Below are 27,856 nucleotides of genomic sequence, written 5' to 3'. Positions count from 1 at the left end.
TCTGCTTTGGACCAGTACAAGGAACCACATTTTGGTAGGTGTAGGGGGCACATTTCTCTTTGAGAGGGTGGTCTTGGGTTTCAGTTGGAGTTCTCTCGAGGCTGTGTTTTTCCTTTTAAAGATGGAGTGCACTGCAGTGTCTATTTTTGTTTCCATGCAGGCCTGTAGCTGTCTTTTTGTATCCTGTAACTTCAGAACTCATCATATCAGTGAGTGCAGTTCACCTTTGCTAGTGGTGGGGGTGTAGCAGATGGCATTTTGCCATCTCATCTGCTGGTAGGTGGTCTTAAGTGTGGTGGGCGCAGCTGTGGGTTTGACCATCTGATGGGCCAGTTGAATGTTTTCAGACTTAGCTGAAATTCCTGTCTTGATTTGCTTGTACACTTCCCTGCGCGCCCCCCCCCCCCACCATTTGAGTGGTCTGCTTTGAATGGCTGTTTTGAGTTCGATTTAACTTTCTGTTCTTCTCTATTTTAGGTTGTTGCGGAGCTGCAGTGTAACCTGTCGATACACCGTGGTATAGCTTGCCTTGGCAATTCCAAGCCTTTCTTTTTCCAATGCCGCCAGTCCTTTGATGGAAGTTCTGGTCATGGAGTACTTGGCTGGTTCTCCAGTGGGTTTTGTCTATGGATAATACCCTACGAGTGTGACCAGCTGGTGATCGGCTAGCTTCCTCCTTTGAGATTGGATTCTGTGGGTTGTGTGGACTATCCACGAAACGAGTGTGCTCAAGAATTTAATTTCTCCAAATGAAATGATTCAGGGAAACCAGGCAAAAGCCACAAGCAAAATTTTCTCCAGTCCTGGGACCACAATTCTCGGGGTTTAAGCCAGCCTTGTTGAATTGCTCTACCTGGGGTTCTCCTTGCAGAGCATTTTCAGGGAAGAATGAGGTGACCTCATTAAAACGTTGTGTAGTCCTGAGTAATCTGGCAACACTGGTACTCGGTGGCTCACTGGTTAGAAGCGGCAGACCCTGATGCAGAGGTCTGACCAGGGTTCAATTCCCGTCGCGGCAGGGTCTTGGGCTCAATGTCCACGGACCTGATAATTCTCGCCTCGGTGCCTACTCTAATCATGGGTCCCACTCTGCAACTCTGGACAATAGCTTGCTTAATCTCCAACAGCCCCGAAAGCGCTGGGATGCCTGGCTTCACCTTGGGGGTGCCCAGTAGGGAGCATCTCACAGGGCAAGCCAGGAAGGGTTCCACAGCAGTATACAGCGCCAGGATGCCTGAAAGGTGATGGTGCGCTTTACAAGTATACATACATTTACTGAGGCATGTGGCAAACTCATTGACAACTCAAGAAGGCTTCTTCTGTTACAGAATACAAGGTGGCTCTTTGTAACCAGACTCCATGAACACTGACACGGAGGGCACATGTAGAGTGAATCTACTAGAGCGACTGTGCACACCCAGGGAGCCAAGGGGAGTAGGAGGCCTTAAAAGTGCTGAAAATTCAAACTACCTTTTTATTAGTGCACTTATCACAGTAGCGAGTTGCGTTAAACTACAACTTTTCATAAAAGGTGTTTCTGCCGTCATCTCATCTGTACTTGAGTGCCCCCAGTTAAAAAAAAAAAATCTGGGTTCAGCTGACTCTTCTAGTGTATTCTTTACCCCATAGATGAACCTGGCCATCTCCAAACTTTCAGCATTTAGGGTGCTTAAGAGCCAAGTCTTACTTTGCTCTCGTGAAAGTCTGTGCACCCTACAAGTGACAAAACTATTTAGGCCAAAAAAGTCCACTTTCTGCGCTACATTTATTGAGGCAAGAAAATCACTATTAAATGATGAGACCAGGGAATGGGAATTGATTCTACCTCCTGGCTTAAGGATGAACTAGCCTTCATACAATGAAGGAAACTGTTCAATAGACCTATCACTGTGCTCCTGCCGTTACCAGAGAATCTGATGCCAACCAAACTACCACCCATGTGAGCAAGCCAGCCCCACCTCAAACTCTTCTGACTGCACCTATGTTTCTCGCAGTTCATAGTATGGATTATCCCATCGGCTAATTCTCAAGCTGCTGTGTGGCCTAAATCCACACTTTTATAGCTCAATTTGTGTTTTTTAAGCTTGGTGATTGGCAGTGCCACGGGATGAGCGGGTGTCCGCTATTGACTTGGCTCTGTTTAGTTTTTTTTCTATGGAAGGTGAAGGAATGCTACTGCCCATATTACTTTTTAGTCCATACTATTTTGTTCATGGCCAGGTCCTGTTGTAATAGTTGCACCTATAATCTCTTATCAGGCTGTCTGCTGGTTTTTAAGGCTGAAGGTGAACCTGTGCTTCACTTTGAGAAAGTCACGACCAGTTGTGGAATTGAACGTTCCAGCCGTAGCCTTCCCAAGCAGCTCTCGTAATGGAAAAACAATGGACTGGCTTCTTTTGGAGCCAAGTAGCTGTCCCAAATGTTGTTAGTTGTCAACCTTTTTGTGTTAGTGTTGCCTCATTTACTACTTTCTACTATTCTAGCCGTAGTATGTTACTATCCTGACACATGTTGTGGCCGCACAGCATCTTGATACTGCTGGGTGTTTAAGGGAATATTTCCTTATATCCCATGGATCGCTGCTTTAGCCTAGGGAGCTGGCGGTGGTTTTCTCCGTTCATTTGATGGTTTATCTTGCAGACCTAGACCCACTGTCTTCCAGCAAGGCCATCTTTTTCCCAAGCTGCATGGTTCAAGCTTTGTGAGCGTAGGCTTACACCTGCATTAATACACCTGAAGTTGGCCTCTTGGTTTTAGCTAGCAAACCGCGCTCTTCAGTCCGTCGCCTGCAAGCTGTCCATCACGTTTGTTGTAAGTTGTTAGCAGTACCTGACTGCTTGCACATGTGATTCTCCTTTGAAGATCTGTCGAAACGGACCATTTTCCTTACACATCCGCCTCTTGGATATGGAATTGGTCATGGTTCGACCTCGTTCTCATCTGAACTTTGATGTACTGGTTAGCTGATGGCTTGTCTTGTCCCTGTTGGACAGTTTTCCTGACGCAACTTGACCCTGCCTTCACTCCCAGGATTTTCTTTTATTAACTGTTAGCCCCCCCCCCCTTACAGTTGTAGTATTTTCTTTGCGTACAGAGTTCCTCGTTTAACTCATGCATACTGGGTAATCCAGATTCATGCCGATCTGACCTGTAAATGGTAAACTAATAAGTGAAATTGGTGGCTACCCGTGTAGTCCTTTCCTAGTACTGTGGGGGTTATAGCGGTCCTTACACAGGATCCTTGAATCTACTTTCCACATGGAGGTGGTGGTCCCCATCACTTGCTTCTGAAGTATATTCCATAACCTCAGTGGTAAGGAGTACTTTTGCATCTTATTATTTTTTTTTGGTCCTTTATTTCTGGTTGCACCTTATATTCCTCAATTCTGGTTGTTGGGTTGGAACTCCTGCCAACTTGCACTCGACTAGTGCCATTGAGGGCCCTGAAGGGTGTGTTCAGCCTTTACTCGTTGCTGTATCTTCGGCCTTGCCCTTGGGTGCAGCATCTAACCTTCATGACTGGCGGAAGTTGCCCACCTATCCAGGGCAAAACTACACATTTCACACTGAAGGACAGGTCCTCTTTGCCTATCCCATGAGCACTGATCTCCAGGAACAGCTGTTAGCTTCTGTACTCAATTTGCGAAACGAAAGTGTTGTAATGTACATATGCTTGTTTCTCTTCCTCATGTTATGACATAGTAGTGTTCCTTTTCCACCTCAGTAAGTTCCACTGCTTGTCATTCCAAGAGCATTGGAGCTTTGGAGTCTGGAGCAGTTAGATGTACCTTGAAGAGCTGTTGGTGATGTTATTTCCATTAAACCTATTATATCTTCAATCCAGTGTCAGTATATCATTTTAACACTGGCGACGTTGGCTGCTTGGAAGGGACAAGCCACATCACCACTCAACCCTGAACCCACTACTTTGGATTTGGAATTTTGTGGATTTTTAATCCTGGCTTCGCCTTGCCCTGCTTTCTCTCTGTGACTTTGTGGATTTTATTTCTCAAAATATTGGATTTTCTCAGCCCTAGATTTGACTTTTATGGATTTATCTTTCATACTTGGATTTTTCATCGTACACTTCCTGGATTATCACCTTGGATTTATTCTCTACGCACTTATTGCCTCAGGATTTTAAATTTCGACTTAAAGGAAGTTTCCTGTTTTCCCCTGGTTGTTTTCAGCGCTATTTCCCTGTTTATCCTGCTCAAAAGCAATCTCCGTGTAACCTGTTTATCTTCAAGTTCAAACCGCCTTACCTGCCATTCTCCGCGCTCCAGCCACTACCTCGAGAGTTCCCTAGTTCTCTCTGTTCGGCCATCATCGACGCTGGAGTGCTGCAGGCATTCGCGACTACACGTCGCTCCTCGACAGAACTACGTCACCCAACTCCCAGCTTGCATTGCGCACTGACAAACACGCGTGACGTCACCACGCATACGTGACGTGCCGCCATCTTTAATGACTTGTTGCTTTGGCTGTGGTTACCTAGCAACCAAGTAAAAGAAAATTAATGCGTTTTCACTAACGATAGACTCCTTCAACTCCCTGCCTCATTCAGCGCTGCCACCTTCAGTCTTCCAGCGACATTTGACCTGATTTACCTTCCTTTCAGGTTTTTGGCAATCTTACTTGATTTTGATGGTGTACCTTCTGTGATACACACACATTGACTTTTAACTGTGTATCTCCTGTGGTACACACACATTGACTTTTAACTGTATACCTTCTGTGATACACACACATTAACTTTTAGCTGTTTATCTTCTATGATACACACGTATATTTAATTCTACTGTAGTGTTAAAATTTAATTTTATTGTAATTTCTTCCACACACAATGGCTTCTTCTTCCTCCATGACCCAACCTCCCGCTTTCTTGTGTGAAAAAGGTGAACCTATTCTCCCATGGAAAAGATGGAAAAAATCTTTTTGATTCTTATCTTTTGGCTATAGGTGGTGAAAAATTCTCTGCTGTCAGAAAACAAGCTATATTGCTACATAACCTTGGTGTAGAAGGTCGCAATATAAATGACAGTATTGACGAAATTCCAATCAATGATGGTTCTGGTGATTCCCCTACAGATGTTTTCCATATGTCTTTAAAAATGCTAGAAGACTATTTCGGACCCAGAATTAATGTAGTATTAGAACGTCATAAGTTTTTTGCTAGAGTACAGGAACCTAAAGAAAAAGTTGGTTTGTACGTTGCCTCGTTAAAAACATTGGCTCGTACTTGTGAGTTTGGTGAACTCACTGATTCCTTGATTCGTGACCAATTGGTCAGATGCACAAATAATCCCAGAGTGCAGGAGAAACTCCTCTCCAAAAATCCTTCTCTCAGAGAAGCCTTGGCTATTGTTGAAGGTATTGAGAATACTTCTGGTTGGGCCAAAGAGATGAAAGAACAAAGTTTTGCCTGATGGTTCTGCTTCATCCAGTGGCATCCATCAAATTGCTCAACCTACTGATTCTGAAGATGCTATTTGTAAAGTCATGCATAGCACCAAATCAAAACCAAATTTTGATCGCTCTAAAATCAAATGCTATAGATGTGGCAGTCCTAATCACTCTTCTTCCTTTCCTAACTGTTATGCTAAATCCTCCACTTGCATTAAATGTGGTATTAAGGGGCATTATGCCAGAGTTTGTAAATCTTCCACCAAAATACACTCTGTTGAATATTCTTTGCCTTCCTCAGACTCTCCTCGTCTTGTTGTTTCCAGTGTTACAAGTGATGGTAGTATTGATGCTGACCCTATTGTCATGCCTGAATGTAATGTGATTATTGGTGGCCAAGACTTTATTCTTTTAGCTGACTCTGGTTCCCCCTTTACACTAATTGGAAATGATAACTGGAACAAAGTTTTTCCCAAAATTGACTTGTACAAACCCGACATTAATGCAGTAAGCTACAATGGTTCTCATATTCAAGTCTCTGGCTACACTGTCATGAGGATCCATTTCAAAGGTCGTGAAACTGTAGGAAAAATTTATGTTGCCTATAGAGGAGACAATCTTTTAGGCTGGAGACATCAGAGAGATTTGGGAATTATCCTCAATCCCAATGCACTTAAACCCACAGACCAAGTCATGTTGATTGACCAAATCTCAATTTCCAACATCTTCTTCGATGATTTTCCACATGTTTTCTCTGACAAATTGGGTTTATTGAAGGGTTTTCAGCACCGTATTATTTTAAAGAAAAATGCTGTTCCGTGTGTGTGCAAAGTTAGGAAAGTTCCCAACATGATGCTTGCTCCCCTCAAATTAGAACTTGCCAGACTCATGGAATTGAATGTTATTGAGGAAATTGAATCTTCAGAGTGGTTGGCCCCAGTAGTTTTGGCACCCAAGGATGGTGGGAAGAACATTCGCATGTGTGTGGACCTCAGAGGTTTGAACAGGTGCATTTGGGTAGACCGACAACCCCTACCCAATATCCCTGAGTCCATAACTATGCTTGCTGGGGCTAAGATATTCTCTGTTCTTGACTTGTCCTCAGCATACCACCAGGTTCCACTTCATGAAGATTCCAAGCATCTCACCTCGTTTGTTACCCCCCTAGGTGCTTATCGTTTTGTTAGGATGCCCTTTGGGTTGGCATCTGCTGCTGCCTGCTTTCAGAGAATTATGAAGATGGTAGTAGGAGATGTCACCAATGTCATAATTTTTCAAGATGACATCTTGATTTTTGGCAAAGATAATAAAGAACATGAAGAAGTTCTGAGAGCAGTTCTAGTCAAGTTGGCTGAGAAAGGTTTAACAGTTAATAAGGCCAAATGCAGAATTGGTGTAACTTCTGTTACCTACCTTGGCCATGTGATCTCTGGAGAAGGTATACAACCCAAACTTGAATTAGCCAAAAGTATAGCTGAGGCTCCCACCCCTACTGATAAAGACCAAGTTAGGTCATTTCTTGGTTTAGCCGAATTTTATTCCAAGTTTATCAAAAATTTTGCATGTATTGTTGAACCCATCAGGAGTCTTCTTAAAAAGGGTGTTCATTTTGATTGGAGTGTTGATTGCAATAATGCTTTCACGGTTGTGAAGAATACCATCAGTCAGTTACCTAGTTTAGGTCACTTTGATACCAGGAAAAAGACCATTCTTTCTACTGATGCTTGTCTTTCTGGATTGGGGGCTGTACTTTCTCAGTTTGACAAAGGCAATGAAAGAGTTGTGGCATTTGCCTCCAGAGCTCTAAAAAAGGCTGAACAACATTACTCTTGTATTGAAAGGGAAGCTCTTGCTGTTGTTTGGGCCATCAAACATTTTAAATTCTATTTGTGGGGCATTCCTTTTGTGGTAAAATCTGACCACAAACCCTTAATTCAAGTTTTTTTCATGTATGGAAAGCGAAAAACTAACTCCCAGGCTCAAACGTTGGAGTGAAGGGTTAGAAGAGTTTAACTTCACTGTACAATATATTCCTGGTTCATTGAATAAGACTGCCGACTGCCTCTCACGTTTGCCATTGCAGAAATTAGATGAAGATTTAGATTTAGGTGCAGTCAAAGTGGCTTGGGTTTGTGAGAGTACGGTTTCTCTGGATGATTGGGTAGTCGCTCAATCCAATGACACAGTTTTACCTTTAGTCAAGGATCTGTTAGTTAAAGGCTGGCCTAGCAACAGCAGAGAAATCTCTAGTGGTCTGTTGCCTTTTTGGTCAGTTAAACATGAACTCACCATCATTGATGACATTCTTATGCGAGGTGATAGATTGATCCCTCCGGTTGTGTTGCGTTCAAAACTCATCAATCTTGCCCATGATGGACACATGGGCAGAAGTTTTACTAAATCTCGCCTGAGAGAAAGGTATTGGTGGCCTAACATGGACAGTGATGTTGAACTTGTCGTAAAAGATTGTTATCAGTGTGCCACTAATGACAAGTCCAAACCGATAAGTAAAGCTCCCCTTTCTCCTGTGTCGGTCCCTGACCAACCCTGGTCCAAACTAGGTTTAGATATCATGGGACCTTTTGATCTTCTTACTCCCTCCGAAAGATTTGTCATTTTACTAGACTGTGTTTTACGGATAGACACGTGAGTAGTTTTCTTCTAGTATAACTTCTCCTACTTGTATTTAGAATACCCTGTATGAGGTTAATACCTCAATGAGGTGTGTGTACGGTACATTTTGGCTGTGCAAGTTGAGTTTTGAGTAATGTTTGACAAGAGTTTAAACACACCCATATTAGATTGTCTTTGGGTTATGGGATACCTAAAAATTTGTTGGTTCTGGATTTATGGTTCCCAATGGGAATATTGTCTGTATTTTGGGTTAAGGGATACCCTGGTTTGATTAATGTTTGGACTGTGCGTCATTGTTACGCACCTAGTGTGTTTTTCGGACTGTGTTACGGGTGCACACGTGGGAAGTTTACCTTTTGTGTAGTTTCTCCTATTTAGTTTTAAACCCTGTATGTGGTTAATGCCTTTAGTATTTGTTTAGACTGTGCTATTTGGTTGTGCACATTAAATTAGTGATTCAAATTACTTTGGGTTTAAGCTGACCATTATAATGGTTGCTTTGGGTTAAGGGATACCCGAATTGGTTTTTGAATGTTTTTGGGGTTTTATTACCCTGTCTTAGTTTGGGCTGAGTCTTTCCATTTCTTTTGGGTAGACCTGTTTTTTTTCTTTGGTTGTGCAGTTGGGGGTTGTAGATCCCTTTTCTGCCACTGTTGTGTGCCTTAGTTTGTGGTGCACATGGCTACTCATGATTGTGCCCATAGATTGGGACATGAGTTTTGTGGATAGTTTCCACTGGATTTAATGTATGTTTTTAATTAACTTACTTTCTTTTGTTTGTGATCATTATAAAGGGGAGATGAGTGTAGCATTATAGTTCTCATCCATCGTCCTTTATCCTCATATGTATGTTTGGCAACTTTCATACATTTGTTGTTGTGATCATTTTTAGCATGGAGATGATGTATAATTTTTCTCATTATTACATCCTCTTTTATAGCAACGTGTATATTATCATCTTCACATATGTTAATTGTTTTCTATCATTATGAAAGGGGGATGTGTTATAATGTACCTTTACTTAATACACACTCCCTGCAGAAGTTCTCTCCCTGCTGCTCAACCACTAATGATGTCAGATGGAATGTTGATAGTGTTTGGTTTAGAAGAGTGTGTCAATTAGTATGGAAGGGCTGAGCAGTGGAGAGCCTGCTCCTGGTGGGGCTTTACAATGGATCTGACTAACATCAAATAAAGCTGTGATCCTATTATACACAACTTATCATCGCATCATTCTTCATTATAACACTGGCGACGATGCAAAGAACCCATGGAACTACCTTGGATTGGATTTGACCTCTAAGACTGAAGTAAATGAAGCCGCTTGAAAGGAGTAAGGAATTTAAGAAATGTTCCTACGGTTTGGAAACTATGGGACTTAAAGACTCAAGTAAGTGAACTTAGACTTATAGATTTGATGAAACTAGGCACCCAATTGCCCCACCAGTGACCCTGCCAACGGTCGCCCTGAATTGAAATCTGCCAGTTTCACATGATTATTAATGACTATCAACTGACTCTCAGTTCCCAGTATTAAAATTTTTAATAAACCGATTTGGGACAATATTAGTGTAAATTCAGAAGTTTTGATTCAGCACTGCTGTTAAAATTTGGAATGACATTTTTGTCTACAACTGAGCTAAGTCCCTCAATAACAACAAAATAAATTTTTATTTGTGGTTGGGAACTGAAATCTAAACCTCGATGTAAAGTCAAGAATTATTACCAACTGATGTGTGGTCCTGTGAAAAAATCGAGCCTTGCAGCATTAAGCTAATTGGAAATCAGCTTCTACATACTTTGTTTATATCCGAAGTAAAAATCAAACCACAGAAAGGAAAGTACACAATTTTAGCCACTGGGTGGTGCTCATGTTTTTTTTCTACTTTTCTTCAATGTAATTTTCAATAACCATCGAAGAAAACCAAGTCTTACCGCTTTCTTTGCTTTGAAGTGACAGTTGGCGGTTTATGTCCGGAGTCGTCTTTCCCCCTGCCGCCTCAAGTTGTGACTGATGATGTCACAGAATCTTCTGGTGCTATGCATGACTTTACAAATAGCATTTTCAGAATCAGTAGGTTGAGCAATTTGATGGATGCCACTGGATGAAGCAGAACCATCAGGCAAAACTTTATGTTCTTTCATCTCCTTGGCCCAACCAGAAGTATTCTCAATACCTTCAACAATAGCCAAGGCTTCTCTGAGAGAAGGATTTTTGGAGAGGAGTTTCTCCTGCACTCTGGGATTATTTGTGCATCTGACCAATTGGTCACGAATCAAGGAATCAGTGAGTTCACCAAACTCACAAGTACGAGCCAATGTTTTTAACGAGGCAACGTACAAACCAACTTTTTCTTTAGGTTCCTGTACTCTAGCAAAAAACTTATGACGTTCTAATACTACATTAATTCTGGGACCGAAATAGTCTTCTAGCATTTTTAAAGACCTATGGAAAACATCTGTAGGGGAATCACCAGAACCATCATTGATTGGAATTTCGTCAATACTGTCATATATATTGCGACCTTCTACACCAAGGTTATGTAGCAATATAGCTTGTTTTCTGACAGCAGAGAATTTTTCACCACCTATAGCCAAAAGATAAGAATCAAAAAGATTTTTCCATCTTTTCCATGGGAGAATAGGTTCACCTTTTTCACACAAGAAAGCGGGAGGTTGGGTCATGGAGGAAGAAGAAGCCATTGTGTGTGGAAGAAATTACAATAAAATTAAATTTTAACACTGGCGACGTTGGCTGCTTGGAAGGGACAAGCCACATCACCACTCAACCCTGAACCCACTACTTTGGATTTGGAATTTTGTGGATTTTTAATCCTGGCTTCGCCTTGCCCTGCTTTCTCTCTGTGACTTTGTGGATTTTATTTCTCAAAATATTGGATTTTCTCAGCCCTAGATTTGACTTTTATGGATTTATCTTTCATACTTGGATTTTTCATCGTACACTTCCTGGATTATCACCTTGGATTTATTCTCTACGCACTTATTGCCTCAGGATTTTAAATTTCGACTTAAGGGAAGTTTCCTGTTTTCCCCTGGTTCTTTTCAGCGCTATTTCCCTGTTTATCCTGCTCAAAAGCAATCTCCGTGTAACCTGTTTATCTTCAAGTTCAAACCGCCTTACCTGCCATTCTCCGCGCTCCAGCCACTACCTCGAGAGTTCCCTAGTTCTCTCTGTTCGGCCATCATCGACGCTGGAGTGCTGCAGGCATTCGCGACTACACGTCGCTCCTCGGCAGAACTACGTCACCCAACTCCCAGCTTGCATTGCGCACTGACAAACACGCGTGACGTCACCACGCATACGTGACGTGCCGCCATCTTTAATGACTTGTTGCTTTGGCTGTGGTTACCTAGCAACCAAGTAAAAGAAAATTAATGCGTTTTCACTAACGATAGACTCCTTCAACTCCCTGCCTCATTCAGCGCTGCCAGTCAAGTTGGCTGAGAAAGGTTTAACAGTTAATAAGGCCAAATGCAGAATTGGTGTAACTTCTGTTACCTACCTTGGCCATGTGATCTCTGGAGAAGGTATACAACCCAAACTTGAATTAGCCAAAAGTATAGCTGAGGCTCCCACCCCTACTGATAAAGACCAAGTTAGGTCATTTCTTGGTTTAGCCGAATTTTATTCCAAGTTTATCAAAAATTTTGCATGTATTGTTGAACCCATCAGGAGTCTTCTTAAAAAGGGTGTTCATTTTGATTGGAGTGTTGATTGCAATAATGCTTTCACGGTTGTGAAGAATACCATCAGTCAGTTACCTAGTTTAGGTCACTTTGATACCAGGAAAAAGACCATTCTTTCTACTGATGCTTGTCTTTCTGGATTGGGGGCTGTACTTTCTCAGTTTGACAAAGGCAATGAAAGAGTTGTGGCATTTGCCTCCAGAGCTCTAAAAAAGGCTGAACAACATTACTCTTGTATTGAAAGGGAAGCTCTTGCTGTTGTTTGGGCCATCAAACATTTTAAATTCTATTTGTGGGGCATTCCTTTTGTGGTAAAATCTGACCACAAACCCTTAATTCAAGTTTTTTCATGTATGGAAAGCGAAAGACTAACTCCCAGGCTCAAACGTTGGAGTGAAGGGTTAGAAGAGTTTAACTTCACTGTACAATATATTCCTGGTTCATTGAATAAGACTGCCTCTCACGTTTGCCATTGCAGAAATTAGATGAAGATTTAGATTTAGGTGCAGTCAAAGTGGCTTGGGTTTGTGAGAGTACGGTTTCTCTGGATGATTGGGTAGTCGCTCAATCCAATGACACAGTTTTACCTTTAGTCAAGGATCTGTTAGTTAAAGGCTGGCCTAGCAACAGCAGAGAAATCTCTAGTGATCTGTTGCCTTTTTGGTCAGTTAAACATGAACTCACCATCATTGATGACATTCTTATGCGAGGTGATAGATTGATCCCTCCGGTTGTGTTGCGTTCAAAACTCATCAATCTTGCCCATGATGGACACATGGGCAGAAGTTTTACTAAATCTCGCCTGAGAGAAAGGTATTGGTGGCCTAACATGGACAGTGATGTTGAACTTGTCGTAAAAGATTGTTATCAGTGTGCCACTAATGACAAGTCCAAACCGATAAGTAAAGCTCCCCTTTCTCCTGTGTCGGTCCCTGACCAACCCTGGTCCAAACTAGGTTTAGATATCATGGGACCTTTTGATCTTCTTACTCCCTCCGAAAGATTTGTCATTTTACTTGTTGACTACATGTCGAAATGGGTTTCCACGAAATGTGTTCCATCAGTCACTTCTAAAGTGGTCATTGAATTCTTACGTGATGAGTTTGCCTCTGAAGGTGTTCCGAAATGCATCATTACGGACAATGGTGTCCAGTTCATTTCCAATGATATGGAATTTTTCTTAAATGACCACAACGTCTCCCACCTTAAAACCGCACTCTATTCACCCCAGGCTAATGGCCTTGCTGAACGAATGAATCGTGTGGTCAAAGGTTGTGTGCAAAGAGCTATTGAAATGAAGTGTTCTCTCAAAGATGTTTTGCGTGACACCTGGTGGGCACATCGTACCACCGTCAATTACATTTCCAAGTCTTCACCTTTCTCTCTACTACGTGGTAGACAAGCCTCTTCTAAATTGAATCCGACATGGCTTCCCCTTCAATCTTCTCCTTCCTTGGATAGGGGAAGTGTGGGTGAAAGGATTCTTTCTTACCAACAGAAATACAAAGAGCGCTATGACTTAAAGAATTCTACCAAACCAGTGTTGTGGAGTGTGGGAGATTGGGTTCTTGTGAAAAAACCCAGATTTTCTAGAAAAGGTTCTTCCGAATTTATGGGTCCTTTTAAAATTACCAAGATTCACAACAATGTAGTAACGTTACAAAATGGTTGTAAATGGAGCATGTCTAGGCTTGTTAAGTTTTCCCCTGGTAATTCTCCCTCATCTTCTCTGGTGGATCCTTCATCTCCTTGTATCCCTCCCATGGTTCATGATACTCCTTCTCCTAGAAAGTTTCCACAGAGAACTCATCGTGCTCCTGCTCGTTTCAGTGACTATGTATAAAATGATTTGTATTGATGCTTCTTTTTCAAATACTTGTTTTAGACACTTCAAGTTATTTAGTTCTTTGATTTTATTTACTTGTTTATTTCTATAGTAAAGGGGATGTGTTGTAATGTACATATGCTTGTTTCTCTTCCTCATGTTATGACATAGTAGTGTTCCTTTTCCACCTCAGTAAGTTCCACTGCTTGTCATTCCAAGAGCATTGGAGCTTTGGAGTCTGGAGCAGTTAGATGTACCTTGAAGAGCTGTTGGTGATGTTATTTCCATTAAACCTATTATATCTTCAATCCAGTGTCAGTATATCATTTTAACAGTATACAACCCAAACTTGAATTAGCCAAAAGTATAGCTGAGGCTCCCACCCCTACTGATAAAGACCAAGTTAGGTCATTTCTTGGTTTAGCCGAATTTTATTCCAAGTTTATCAAAAATTTTGCATGTATTGTTGACAATGGCTTCTTCTTCCTCCATGACCCAACCTCCCGCTTTCTTGTGTGAAAAAGGTGAACCTATTCTCCCATGGAAAAGATGGAAAAATCTTTTTGATTCTTATCTTTTGGCTATAGGTGGTGAAAAATTCTCTGCTGTCAGAAAACAAGCTATATTGCTACATAACCTTGGTGTAGAAGGTCGCAATATATATGACAGTATTGACGAAATTCCAATCAATGATGGTTCTGGTGATTCCCCTACAGATGTTTTCCATATGTCTTTAAAAATGCTAGAAGACTATTTCGGACCCAGAATTAATGTAGTATTAGAACGTCATAAGTTTTTTGCTAGAGTACAGGAACCTAAAGAAAAAGTTGGTTTGTACGTTGCCTCGTTAAAAACATTGGCTCGTACTTGTGAGTTTGGTGAACTCACTGATTCCTTGATTCGTGACCAATTGGTCAGATGCACAAATAATCCCAGAGTGCAGGAGAAACTCCTCTCCAAAAATCCTTCTCTCAGAGAAGCCTTGGCTATTGTTGAAGGTATTGAGAATACTTCTGGTTGGGCCAAAGAGATGAAAGAACATAAAGTTTTGCCTGATGGTTCTGCTTCATCCAGTGGCATCCATCAAATTGCTCAACCTACTGATTCTGAAGATGCTATTTGTAAAGTCATGCATAGCACCAAATCAAAACCTAATTTTGATCGCTCTAAAATCAAATGCTATAGATGTGGCAGTCCTAATCACTCTTCTTCCTTTCCTAACTGTTATGCTAAATCCTCCACTTGCATTAAATGTGGTATTAAGGGGCATTATGCCAGAGTTTGTAAATCTTCCACCAAAATACACTCTGTTGAATGTTCTTTGCCTTCCTCAGACTCTCCTCGTCTTGTTGTTTCCAGTGTTACAAGTGATGGTAGTATTGATGCTGACCCTATTGTCATGCCTGAATGTAATGTGATTATTGGTGGCCAAGACTTTATTCTTTTAGCTGACTCTGGTTCCCCCTTTACACTAATTGGAAATGATAACTGGAACAAAGTTTTTCCCAAAATTGACTTGTACAAACCCGACATTAATGCAGTAAGCTACAATGGTTCTCATATTCAAGTCTCTGGCTACACTGTCATGAGGATCCATTTCAAAGGTCGTGAAACTGTAGGAAAAATTTATGTTGCCTATAGAGGAGACAATCTTTTAGGCTGGAGACATCAGAGAGATTTGGGAATTATCCTCAATCCCAATGCACTTAAACCCACAGACCAAGTCATGTTGATTGACCAAATCTCAATTTCCAACATCTTCTTCGATGATTTTCCACATGTTTTCTCTGACAAATTGGGTTTATTGAAGGGTTTTCAGCACCGTATTATTTTAAAGAAAAATGCTGTTCCGTGTGTGTTCAAAGTTAGGAAAGTTCCCAACATGATGCTTGCTCCCCTCAAATTAGAACTTGCCAGACTCATGGAATTGAATGTTATTGAGGAAATTGAATCTTCAGAGTGGTTGGCCCCAGTAGTTTTGGCACCCAAGGATGGTGGGAAGAACATTCGCATGTGTGTGGACCTCAGAGGTTTGAACAGGTGCATTTGGGTAGACCGACAACCCCTACCCAATATCCCTGAGTCCATAACTATGCTTGCTGGGGCTAAGATATTCTCTGTTCTTGACTTGTCCTCAGCATACCACCAGGTTCCACTTCATGAAGATTCCAAGCATCTCACCTCGTTTGTTACCCCCCTAGGTGCTTATCGTTTTGTTAGGATGCCCTTTGGGTTGGCATCTGCTGCTGCCTGCTTTCAGAGAATTATGAAGATGGTAGTAGGAGATGTCACCAATGTCATAATTTTTCAAGATGACATCTTGGTTTTTGGCAAAGATAATAAAGAACATGAAGAAGTTCTGAGAGCAGTTCTAGTCAAGTTGGCTGAGAAAGGTTTAACAGTTAATAAGGCCAAATGCAGAATTGGTGTAACTTCTGTTACCTACCTTGGCCATGTGATCTCTGGAGAAGGTATACAACCCAAACTTGAATTAGCCAAAAGTATAGCTGAGGCTCCCACCCCTACTGATAAAGACCAAGTTAGGTCATTTCTTGGTTTAGCCGAATTTTATTCCAAGTTTATCAAAAATTTTGCATGTATTGTTGAACCCATCAGGAGTCTTCTTAAAAAGGGTGTTCATTTTGATTGGAGTGTTGATTGCAATAATGCTTTCACGGTTGTGAAGAATACCATCAGTCAGTTACCTAGTTTAGGTCACTTTGATACCAGGAAAAAGACCATTCTTTCTACTGATGCTTGTCTTTCTGGATTGGGGGCTGTACTTTCTCAGTTTGACAAAGGCAATGAAAGAGTTGTGGCATTTGCCTCCAGAGCTCTAAAAAAGGCTGAACAACATTACTCTTGTATTGAAAGGGAAGCTCTTGCTGTTGTTTGGGCCATCAAACATTTTAAATTCTATTTGTGGGGCATTCCTTTTGTGGTAAAATCTGACCACAAACCCTTAATTCAAGTTTTTTCATGTATGGAAAGCGAAAGACTAACTCCCAGGCTCAAACGTTGGAGTGAAGGGTTAGAAGAGTTTAACTTCACTGTACAATATATTCCTGGTTCATTGAATAAGACTGCCTCTCACGTTTGCCATTGCAGAAATTAGATGAAGATTTAGATTTAGGTGCAGTCAAAGTGGCTTGGGTTTGTGAGAGTACGGTTTCTCTGGATGATTGGGTAGTCGCTCAATCCAATGACACAGTTTTACCTTTAGTCAAGGATCTGTTAGTTAAAGGCTGGCCTAGCAACAGCAGAGAAATCTCTAGTGATCTGTTGCCTTTTTGGTCAGTTAAACATGAACTCACCATCATTGATGACATTCTTATGCGAGGTGATAGATTGATCCCTCCGGTTGTGTTGCGTTCAAAACTCATCAATCTTGCCCATGATGGACACATGGGCAGAAGTTTTACTAAATCTCGCCTGAGAGAAAGGTATTGGTGGCCTAACATGGACAGTGATGTTGAACTTGTCGTAAAAGATTGTTATCAGTGTGCCACTAATGACAAGTCCAAACCGATAAGTAAAGCTCCCCTTTCTCCTGTGTCGGTCCCTGACCAACCCTGGTCCAAACTAGGTTTAGATATCATGGGACCTTTTGATCTTCTTACTCCCTCCGAAAGATTTGTCATTTTACTTGTTGACTACATGTCGAAATGGGTTTCCACGAAATGTGTTCCATCAGTCACTTCTAAAGTGGTCATTGAATTCTTACGTGATGAGTTTGCCTCTGAAGGTGTTCCGAAATGCATCATTACGGACAATGGTGTCCAGTTCATTTCCAATGATATGGAATTTTTCTTAAATGACCACAACGTCTCCCACCTTAAAACCGCACTCTATTCACCCCAGGCTAATGGCCTTGCTGAACGAATGAATCGTGTGGTCAAAGGTTGTGTGCAAAGAGCTATTGAAATGAAGTGTTCTCTCAAAGATGTTTTGCGTGACACCTGGTGGGCACATCGTACCACCGTCAATTACATTTCCAAGTCTTCACCTTTCTCTCTACTACGTGGTAGACAAGCCTCTTCTAAATTGAATCCGACATGGCTTCCCCTTCAATCTTCTCCTTCCTTGGATAGGGGAAGTGTGGGTGAAAGGATTCTTTCTTACCAACAGAAATACAAAGAGCGCTATGACTTAAAGAATTCTACCAAACCAGTGTTGTGGAGTGTGGGAGATTGGGTTCTTGTGAAAAAACCCAGATTTTCTAGAAAAGGTTCTTCCGAATTTATGGGTCCTTTTAAAATTACCAAGATTCACAACAATGTAGTAACGTTACAAAATGGTTGTAAATGGAGCATGTCTAGGCTTGTTAAGTTTTCCCCTGGTAATTCTCCCTCATCTTCTCTGGTGGATCCTTCATCTCCTTGTATCCCTCCCATGGTTCATGATACTCCTTCTCCTAGAAAGTTTCCACAGAGAACTCATCGTGCTCCTGCTCGTTTCAGTGACTATGTATAAAATGATTTGTATTGATGCTTCTTTTTCAAATACTTGTTTTAGACACTTCAAGTTATTTAGTTCTTTGATTTTATTTACTTGTTTATTTCTATAGTAAAGGGGATGTGTTGTAATGTACATATGCTTGTTTCTCTTCCTCATGTTATGACATAGTAGTGTTCCTTTTCCACCTCAGTAAGTTCCACTGCTTGTCATTCCAAGAGCATTGGAGCTTTGGAGTCTGGAGCAGTTAGATGTACCTTGAAGAGCTGTTGGTGATGTTATTTCCATTAAACCTATTATATCTTCAATCCAGTGTCAGTATATCATTTTAACAGAAAGCCAGAATGTTTCAACTTTCCTACAAAAGGAATCTGATTAAAAAGACCAGTATTGTGGACAGGTGTGCAATGGACCTGTTCTAATCCATACATTCTCAGTGGCGTAACTTTGTCAGTAAGACAGGGACTTCAGATTTTTGAACAAACATGCTTACGTACAAGGTTAAATACAAGGACCACCTGGTGCATAAAAGCGTCGCAGGAAGTGGCAAGGGAGAGGAATGCAGATTGGGGAAATTGAGGGAAAACAGTGTTTTGTAAACTTAACATTTTTGAAGACTTACCAAACTCAGAGAGCGTGCATTTTAGTCTGTTAAACTTCCTAGTGCAATCTGACCAGCCCAAAATTCGGGGCCCTTGTAGTAGTTCCACAACTTTTCCTATGAAATGCTGCCCGGCCTTTCAGAAGCCAGTTTGCAAGCCAGGGATTCCACTATTTGAAGAGTGCCATCCTATTTGTGTTGTCATTTCATCCTGGAAAGGATGGCGATGCTAACAAAGCCATGGATGTTTTGGGTATTGACTCTGATCTGGTCCTTGTGTACCTTCTGCAGCCTTTGACACGTACCCATGCAGTTCTAGCTGAATTGGGGTCACTGGATCGGCCTTTTCTTTCATTTTTAACCAGTGGGGAGCAGTCTGGCTCTTGGAGAGTACATCCATCTTTCTTTGCCTTGGGTGTCCCCTTGCGGTCATCACTGAGTAATGCTTTTTAACATGTATGTGGCCCCTGTGGCTAAGTGTATTTGTTCTTTTGGCGTTGCCACAGTGTCTTATGCCGTCACCACTCAAATTGGGGTGTCAATCTCAAGCAATGTTGACTAGATCCCGGACTAAGGAGATACATGTGTGCAATTGTTAGCTGGATGGGTGTCTGTTGCCTCAAGTGGAACTCTGAAATAAATTTTCCTATTTGGGAAGGACGTCTCCTTATGGAATCCGTCTTGGTGGCTCTAGACTCTGGGTCCTCCCCCATGTGCCGGTGCCCCAGGTTAGGAACTTGGAAGTAATTTTTGAGTCTGAATGATCATTTATGGATTAGACTAACAAATAAACTGCCCTTGTCCTATTTCTTCTTGCTGAGAACTTTAAAGGTTTTACCTTTATTTCCTTTGATTTGCAGCATCAGTTTCTATCGCATTGGTGCTACCCAGTTTGAATTACTGCAATGCCCTTTATTTGGAAATAAAACAACTTTTCAAACTAGCCTCAGGCTGCAGCATGCAGCTGGTTGCCTTATTAAGAAAATACAGAAGTTCAAATGTTTCAGGTGCCTTATCGGAGCTTCACTGGCTGCCAGTTGAAAAAAAGTGGCCTTTAATGCTTTGTTTGGTGCCTAAAGCACTTTATGGCTCCGTATCGGAGTACCAGAAAGACATTTGTATGGTACACTCCTAATTGCTGTAATCTGCAACTTCCAAAACTGTCATTGTTCCACAAATCCGGATCGTCTTTTGGGGTGGCAGAAGCTTTGTTCACTCCACCGGTCAACTTTGGAATCTCCTACATAAGCACCTTAAAATCGAATCCAATCCGACCAGTGTTAGAAATGGAAGTCTCTAGTTGGCAGAGGTAGGTACCGTTGTCTGAATAGTACTGTATTTGTTCTAAAAAAACACAGTAATAACAGTGACACCACTAATGGACACCACGCCAGATTATAAAAATAAAGTATATTTATCTAAACTCTGCAAGACCAAAAAACAAACATCCAACTTGCAGGTCAGATATGACTTTAGAACAGTTATTGCAAAAATGAAGCTTGTAGAAAATAAATGGCTCCAACTAGGGCTATTACGACATTGTGACAGAAATAAATCCAAAGTACAGTGCTGACGTGAAGTGTGCAGCATCTGGCATGGAACCACATGGACCCCCAAACAAACAGTACCTTTGGATAACTAAGTCTGACTATGCACGGTGTTGTGGAGGTGAAGCGTCTGTGCCGAGGCCCCCTCCCTGGCTACAATGGGAGGCAAGGCATTGCGTCCATGAGGAGGCAATGTGTCAAAACCAGGACCAGGGAAGTCCGTTGCATTGGCAGTGAGGCATCTGTTCTGGTGAGGTGAAGTCAGTGAATTTGTGGATGTGAGAAGTTGGCCTGATATATGATGCTCACTAGTTCTAGTGATCACCTTGTATCATGCCAAGCAACCCTTATGGTGCAGGTTGTAAAGTCAGCCTTATAGACAAGCTATCCTAGGGGTAGCATGGACTAAGCAGTCTTAGGCTAAACTCTGTAAAGGCATGTGAAGCAAGCTGTTTTACCATACACAATCCCTTGAATACCAAATGAAAGGACACCACACAGATCTATATTGAAAATATATATGGATTTATTACTACAAATATCCCTGATACTCTTTATGAGCACAGAAGCAAATGCGTTAAAACAAAACACAGTTTAAATACACAAAAGTTGCACAATATGGATGAGCCCTAGGGGCCACCTAAACCATATACTAAAATAGTGGTATAAGAACCACTATGGGGAAAGTGAAGAGGCCTAGGGCCTGGGGAATCGCTGGAGCTGTTCGGGACTAGCAGTGAAGAAGTCGGGAAAGGCCCGCGGGACTCGGGAGCAGTGCGGAAAGTGCACGCTTTACCAATGCAATGTCAATGGTGCGTAAAAAGTACAAAGTTAGTTAGAAAGGAACCTTCCGAGTGACCTAGAAAGCTGAAACTTGAGACACTAGAGGTGTGTACCAGTGTGGGAACACCGGTGGAGCTGAGTTACCTCACCCACAGGAAGCGGGTGCATAGGGTCGAAGTAGTGTCGGGTTTCGTCACGCAGGTCGATGGTGCTTGGAGCTGCTGCAGGCGTCTCGATGTGAAGAGTTCCGGTGGATCTGAAGAGGTGAAGACCTGAAAGCAGAGGGGACAATGTTCAAAGTCACTAGCCAGTGACTACCGTGGAACCAGAGTGGAACCAGGCGATGTCGGGTGCAAACAGGCGTCGAGGTGTAGCTTCTCTCTGCAGCCACGTGGACATGAGGGGTGGAAGACGTCCAGGAGTCGGTCACGAGCTGTCCCACGCAGGCTTCTCGCTGTTGGCGGTGTCGGCGACTTGATAGAAGCAAACAGGCCTTGGCTAATGCAAGCCACGCAGGAATCGAAAAAGGCTTGTTACTCGGACCAGCAAGGTCAGAGCAGGTACACTTTTTTTTTTTTTTTTTTTTTTTTTTTTTACAGGAGCAAGGGCAAGTCTGGAGCAACCAGACCCGCAGTGAAAGTTGTAGGTTTCGTCGCCAAGATGGCCACTAGCCGTGTGGCAAGTGGACGGTTAGGCGCGTCGAGTGGCACGATGCAAAAGGGCCCCACGCAGATCGTGGAGATGCTGGGGGGCTGATCTTCGGTGCAAGGGCTGCTCGAGGTTGGGGCTTCTCAAACCCCAAAGCACAGCTCGAGGGGGCCTCTGATGCTGCGCAGTCAGCGTTTCGGGAGTCTTCCAAGATGTCCGGTCCCACGTCTCTCGGTGCCTCCATGGGTCCCTTCTTTGCAGGGACTGTGGATCGGGCTGTGAGAAGTCTGGGAGTCTGGGTCTTGTCAGGCTCTGGGCTCGGGCTCCGGCGGGAGGCGGCGGCAAAGCAGACGTCGAGTTGCTGGTTGGTGCCTGTGTTCACAGGGTGGTCACTCCTTGGCCACAAGGGAGATTCTCTTCCGTCTTCTGAGCAGCAGAATGTCTAAGTCCAGTCTTCTTCTGTATTTCAAGTTGATTCAGGATGATCTGAAGTCTCAGGACACAGCTCCCACTCTTATTCGAATCTGGGGGGCCGGATCACCTACTAGGTCCCTCCTCTGGGTGGAACCAGGAAGGGGGGTGGTTACACCCCCTTTCCTTTGTCCAGTTTCGCGCCAGGACTGGGGCTGGAAAGCCCCAGCACCGGTTTGAACTGGCCTATGCACAGGGACACCTTGTGTGCCCCAGGCATGTCTGATTCTTTTCAGCCCTGTCCTACCCAATACACAAAATCCTGTCTGGAGTGGTGCTAGCACCTCCCCAGGCAGGAAACCCTTTGTCCAAGCTGCCCTCGCTGGAAGGACTCCCAGCAGCAGGAGGTCAGACTTGTGTCTGTGGTGGCAGCATCCATTTTGAGATGCTAAGGCTCTGTTTAACTTTAACCGGGGTTCAGGCTAGGTACATGTCGTGTCCCTCTAGAGGGGTGGAATGCTACCCCCGTTGCCAGAACTGGCGAGGGGGTAGTATTCCAATTCGTATGACACAATTTACTCGACATGTTTTGATAAAGCCAAACCTAAAATAGCATTTAACCGCGAGGATTATAATGCACTTAAGAGTATATGGTATGGCAATATCATGGAACAGCTAAAGGACATGGTTCCGAAAGCTGCAGACAGGCTCAGCTCATGCCAGAGCACCATCTCACATATTTCCAAGCACTCTGCCTCCAGGATTGATGAGGCCTTCCATAGGAGTGACTGATAGGAACATATGTGTCCATTTTAGGTTAGGTATAGGCATACTACACCTAAGTAAGGGGTGGTTACACCGACTTACCCCAGCTGAGTGATCAGCCAGTTGTGTCAAATATGGAGGCCAGGCCAGGGGTGGCACAATACATGCTGCAGCCCCTGGTAGGCCTTGGAAGCACCTATGCCCTGGGTACCTGGGTACACTGTTACAGGGGCCAATAAGGTGAGCCAATTCCAATTGTGTATGTACCTAAGGTACATGGAGTCCATTTTAAGGAGAGAGCAATTAGCCTGGGGCCCTGAATAGCAGGATCCCAGGCCAACTATGTCAAAAACCAGCTAAACACCAGGCAAAAAGTTTGGGGGTAACCATAGTCAGATATCCACCTTCCTACAGTGGAGTCTCCCTCAGTGTTTATGGGTGCCGCTGTAACGGGATGCAGGGGCAGGCGATGGAGTCTGTGCGAGCGCTTGCTTAGGGAATGCCGATAAATGCAGGCGGCGGTGCAGGCCGGGTGGTGTGTCAGGCACTTATTTTGAAGTGCCTCTTGCTGTGATGCTGGTCGAGGCATCACAGTGGCATCGCTGACTGCGCCAGACAGGTTTTCTTGCTTGTTTCAAGTTACTTCCAGCAACAGGAACAACCTCCAGAGTCCCAAAACTGGAACAAGCACTTCCTGGAAGGTCAGAACTCTCACCAAAAGAGTTCAGGAGAGCTGGGGTGATGTCTTTGTGTCCCTGAGACTTCACAAGAGGAGGCCAGCACACACAGGCTCATGAGGATTCTTCAAGTAGATTCAGAACAAAGTTCTAGTCTTTGTCCTCTCCTTGGCAGAAGCAGCAATTGTAGGACAACTGCACACATTAAAGGGGCAGTACTCCTCTTCACAACTCTTCTAGTTGGCAAAGGCTCCTCGAGTCCAGAAGTGATCTAAAGTTCTTGGGTTTAAGGTCTACTAGGTATACCCCATTTTGTCTTTATTCTGTTTGTGCAAGGGTCTCTGAGCCCAGTCCAAACCAGTTCTGTCCTCGCTGTGCAGTATGACCACAGGGGGGTGGAGACCGCATTGTGCAAGGGAGACTCCTCCCATTACTCTAAATGTAGCCAACATCTATTCAGACCAGCTCTGAGTCATCCAGAAATGGCCAGGCACACCTCAACCCCCCTAGTGGCTGTCTACAGTGAATGCACATCCCCAGTCCGTCGCTCCAAAACCAGACCGTCAATCCACAAACTGGCAGAGGCACACAGAATGGTTAAACAAGAAAATGTGTTCTATCTAAGTGGCATTTTCAAGCCCACAATAAAAAAATAAAAAAATCTTTTAAGATGTTCAATTCTGAGTTCAGAGAGCCCAAACTTCACTTCTCTATCTTGTCCTAATGGGAAGTTGTACTTACAAAATATCTCCCATGTTCTCCTATGGGACAGCCTTTCACTATCAGGACATCTCACACATACCTGAACATTTCCTACCTTTAACATGCACTGCACCTTGCCCAAGGGGAACAGGTCCTACCATAGGGGTGCCTTGCATGTAAGAAAAGGGAAGGTTGGGGCCTGGCAAGTGGGTTCACTTGCTAGGGCTACATGCCGGTTAAAAACTGCACACAGACATTGCAGTGGCAGCTCTGACATAAATTTACAGGGCTACTCCTGTGGGTGGCACAATCTGTGCTGCAGGCCCGCTAGTAGCATTTGATTTATATGCCCTGGCACTCGGTGCACTTTACTAGGGACTTGCCAGTAAATCAAATATGCCAATCTGTGATAACTGATCATTATCACAATTTACACAGAGCATATGCACTTTAGCACTGATTAGCAGTGGTAAAGTGCCCAGAGTCCTATAGCCAGCAATAACCGGTCAGGAAAAAATAGGAGGCAGTTATTAAATGTTGGCGCCAAGATGCCCAAGGGCATCTGTGTATAAATTATACATCAAATGTGGTGGCTATGTCCGCATTGGTTGGGAATGGCAGTTGCCTGGGCTCCTTGAGAATGACCATACATGGAGCTTAGACCTGCCATGTGAACTGCTTATATTTGCAGTGGTTATTAATGCTTGCAATCTTGTTGCAACATGGGGACTGCATATGCCAATTAAGGGTGCATGGTTCCACATTTGAGCTGTTGGCTCCCCATGGGGATGGCGAGTGGAGGTCTAGTCTGCGTTGTCTTTAGACGCAAAATATTTGGTTGTTGAGTACCACTAAGTTGGGTAGCTGTGATACCCACTAAGTACCAACAGAATTTTCACAGTTTGTTACAGCAATTATCCAGCCTCTTGTCTCTCTCCTGTCCTTTGTATCCTCGCTTTCTCTACTTTCTTATTTCTTACTTTTATTTCTATCATGTGATGACTAAATTAAAAAAAAATTAAAAGGCTTTCTTTTTAAGCCTGACCTCAGCACTGCAGCCGGACCCCATGTGGGCCCCCGTTTTACAATTTGGGGTAACCCACTGGGTGATCCGACTGCAGTGCTGATGTCAACTGAGAGGTGGCAGGGATCGGGCCCGGTCTGTCACCTCTCTTGAGATAGCCAAAATTCTGGCACCCAAGGGCCGTACAGAAAGCCTCTATTCTGGCATCTCGCAGTGAAATCTACTCCAGTCACTGGAGGAGAAACCCTTTTGACTTAGCAAGAGCTTCTACCTTTGACACTGGAAGGCTTTATTGCTGAAACAGTATGCCCAAATATTTAAGTCACTTTTCCCACCTGACTATATTGGATTCTCCACTTGAGCTTTGTACCAATTTGTCCTTTGTATCTATTACAGATTTCCCACTGCTTTAGAAGCTGCCTTCTGTGTCTCGGTGCTGCACCAATTCCTGAATCACAGATGGTGGTGAAGTTACCTACATGTTTGCTTAGAACCGATCAAAATCAAGCTGCAATATTACGGGTAAGTCATGGGTTTATATGATGTACGTCAATTAATGGAAATAGTAACTATCATGAATCCAGTTTTAAGGGAAGGTAATTGAAATTGGCATAACATGAACTGAATTCACTATGCAATATTTTGTGTTTAGCGTGTTAGGTCTGCAATAGTACATACACTGGCAATGAGTTCACTGTTCCCATATTAAATCCCAGTTGAGGAATGTACTATTTCGGAGTACAAGACCATGCATTTTCATGGATTTCCTATTGGGAACCTGACTGCATTTCTATATACGTTCCTAAAAGGGTGTTTGAGATATAGGGCAAAACTATGAACCTTGCAGAATACCAATAGGACTGTTTTTCAGGATTATAATTTAATCTACAACTACATTATCTATTTGGTAAAAAGGTATTCTGTTGATTGGTTTCTATGAAATGGTGAAAGTGGTTTACCCTGCAAAGTTTCCTTCAATGGAAGAGTAAAATTCCCCCCCCCCCCCCCGCCAGTGTACACGAGGGGATAGCTGCAGGTCTGTTTGCGTCACAATTTCAATACAAACCTCTTTGGGGGCTGAGTGCCATGAACACCCACCCGGAAATATCATTAAAATGTGTAATTCTTTACATAGCAACTGACCAGCCTTTATCCGGCCTCTTACCAGTCTTGTATTGGCTTTAGTACTCAAGTCAACTGAGCAGTGGAAGAGAAAAAAAAAAAAACACACACACAATCTCCCCCCCCCCCCCCAGAGTTCTGGCATCTGAGAGCACCCCTGAGTGCCTTTCGAGAGACTGCCCAGTGAAATGTACTCCATAGACTCAGAAGTGACCCCCTTGGAGTGGGGCAAACGCGGTAGCCTTCAAGACAGTCTTTGACTCTTGCTACATTAGTTTGATAAATCAATCGCCCTCTTGAGTTGACAGCAAACCCACCAAGTTTTGTACCAATTATCATTTCAATCTGTTCATAGTGGTTTCAGATTCTAATGTTCTGCTGTTTTCTGCCACCTTCTGTAGCTGACCTGGTGTTGCTCAGTTGTCCACTCTGCTGTGTGAAGACTGTTTTTGCATCTGCCATTGCCTGCACTATGAAAGGTAAGTTATGGTTTCATAGTGTGTACGTAACCTGCACGATACAAAGCTATGTTACGCATGTGATTGGATTTGGTCTAGTAGATTGGATCGCTGCCTTCTCTGCAGTGGTGGCAGAATGACATGAGGCAATATTGTTCAGGGGACTTGAAGAATAGAAAGTGTATCAAGGGGGGGTAAGATTTCTCAGATAAATGTTCATGGGACAGTAAACTAAATGATGTGCTGCCCCAGGTCTGACCAGCAGATCCTACTGTTGTGCAATAGGGCGTGGAAGGTAAATCTAGGAGTGTTTGATGGTCCAGGCTATGAATCTGTCCAAGACGGAGGGCTCACCTTGTGAACTTACCCAGGAGGGATGTGGATACTTGACTGTGCATACATCTGTCATTTGCTTTGCTTCACTTGGCTAAAGCTTTAACTGGGCTGCAGCAAAATAAGGAAACTGGTACTATGAAAAGAGCAAAAGGTGCTTGGAAAGCATCCTACAAGGTCTTGTTAGAGGAGGAAAGGGGAACTTTAAAAATGGCCCCATACATGGAAATATTCCATAGCTGAAGACTCCCTCTGGTCTTAAATGGTGTCTGCATGTAGGATTGTAGTCTTCATAAGTAATGCAGCTCCCAAATGCTGTAATCTCTGCTTGCTAAAGGTGGCTCAAACCAATTTCAAGGAGTGAAGTTTACTAAGGGGTGTATGTATACATGGGTTCTTGAAACATCAATTTTAAAACCAGCTCACTGGAAATTGACCTGTGCATACTCCATCTTTCTGCTTCCCTTGAACATACTTGTGTGCTTGGGAGATGCTGCTCTCCACTGTAGGTTGAAGGAGGAATCTTACCAGTTTGGTTTACAGCAGAGGGTGGAGTAAACTAAGTAAGCTGTAAATCTAGTTGATTTTGGATGCTTCAACATCTCTGGTGGCTGTTGTTGTCCTCACTCATGTTCTTCCTCTTGTTTTCTTGTAGGTGACTCTCCTCCCACAGGAAGCCTCTTGAAAAATCTTTGGTGGCCAGACCTGGTCTCATTTCACAGCTTTGCATTATTGTAAAATAAAGTGTTGAACTGAA

At 43.1% G+C, this 27,856-nt stretch overlaps 1 long non-coding RNA gene across 1 annotated transcript; it reads left to right on the top strand.

Moving 5' to 3' along the window:
- The first annotated feature begins 158 nt into the window (after positions 1-158).
- On the top strand, positions 159-27,856 carry LOC144799611 (uncharacterized). The gene is made up of 5 exons (XR_013603846.1): positions 159-209; positions 478-517; positions 25,583-25,708; positions 26,710-26,787; positions 27,755-27,856. It is a non-coding gene; the product is annotated as an uncharacterized LOC144799611 (long non-coding RNA).

Source organism: Lissotriton helveticus, chromosome 12, assembly GCF_964261635.1.
Source record: "Lissotriton helveticus chromosome 12, aLisHel1.1, whole genome shotgun sequence".
Taxonomy (NCBI): domain Eukaryota; kingdom Metazoa; phylum Chordata; class Amphibia; order Caudata; family Salamandridae; genus Lissotriton; species Lissotriton helveticus.
Note: the sequence above shows the minus strand (reverse complement) of the source record. Positions and strands in the feature narration are given on the sequence as shown.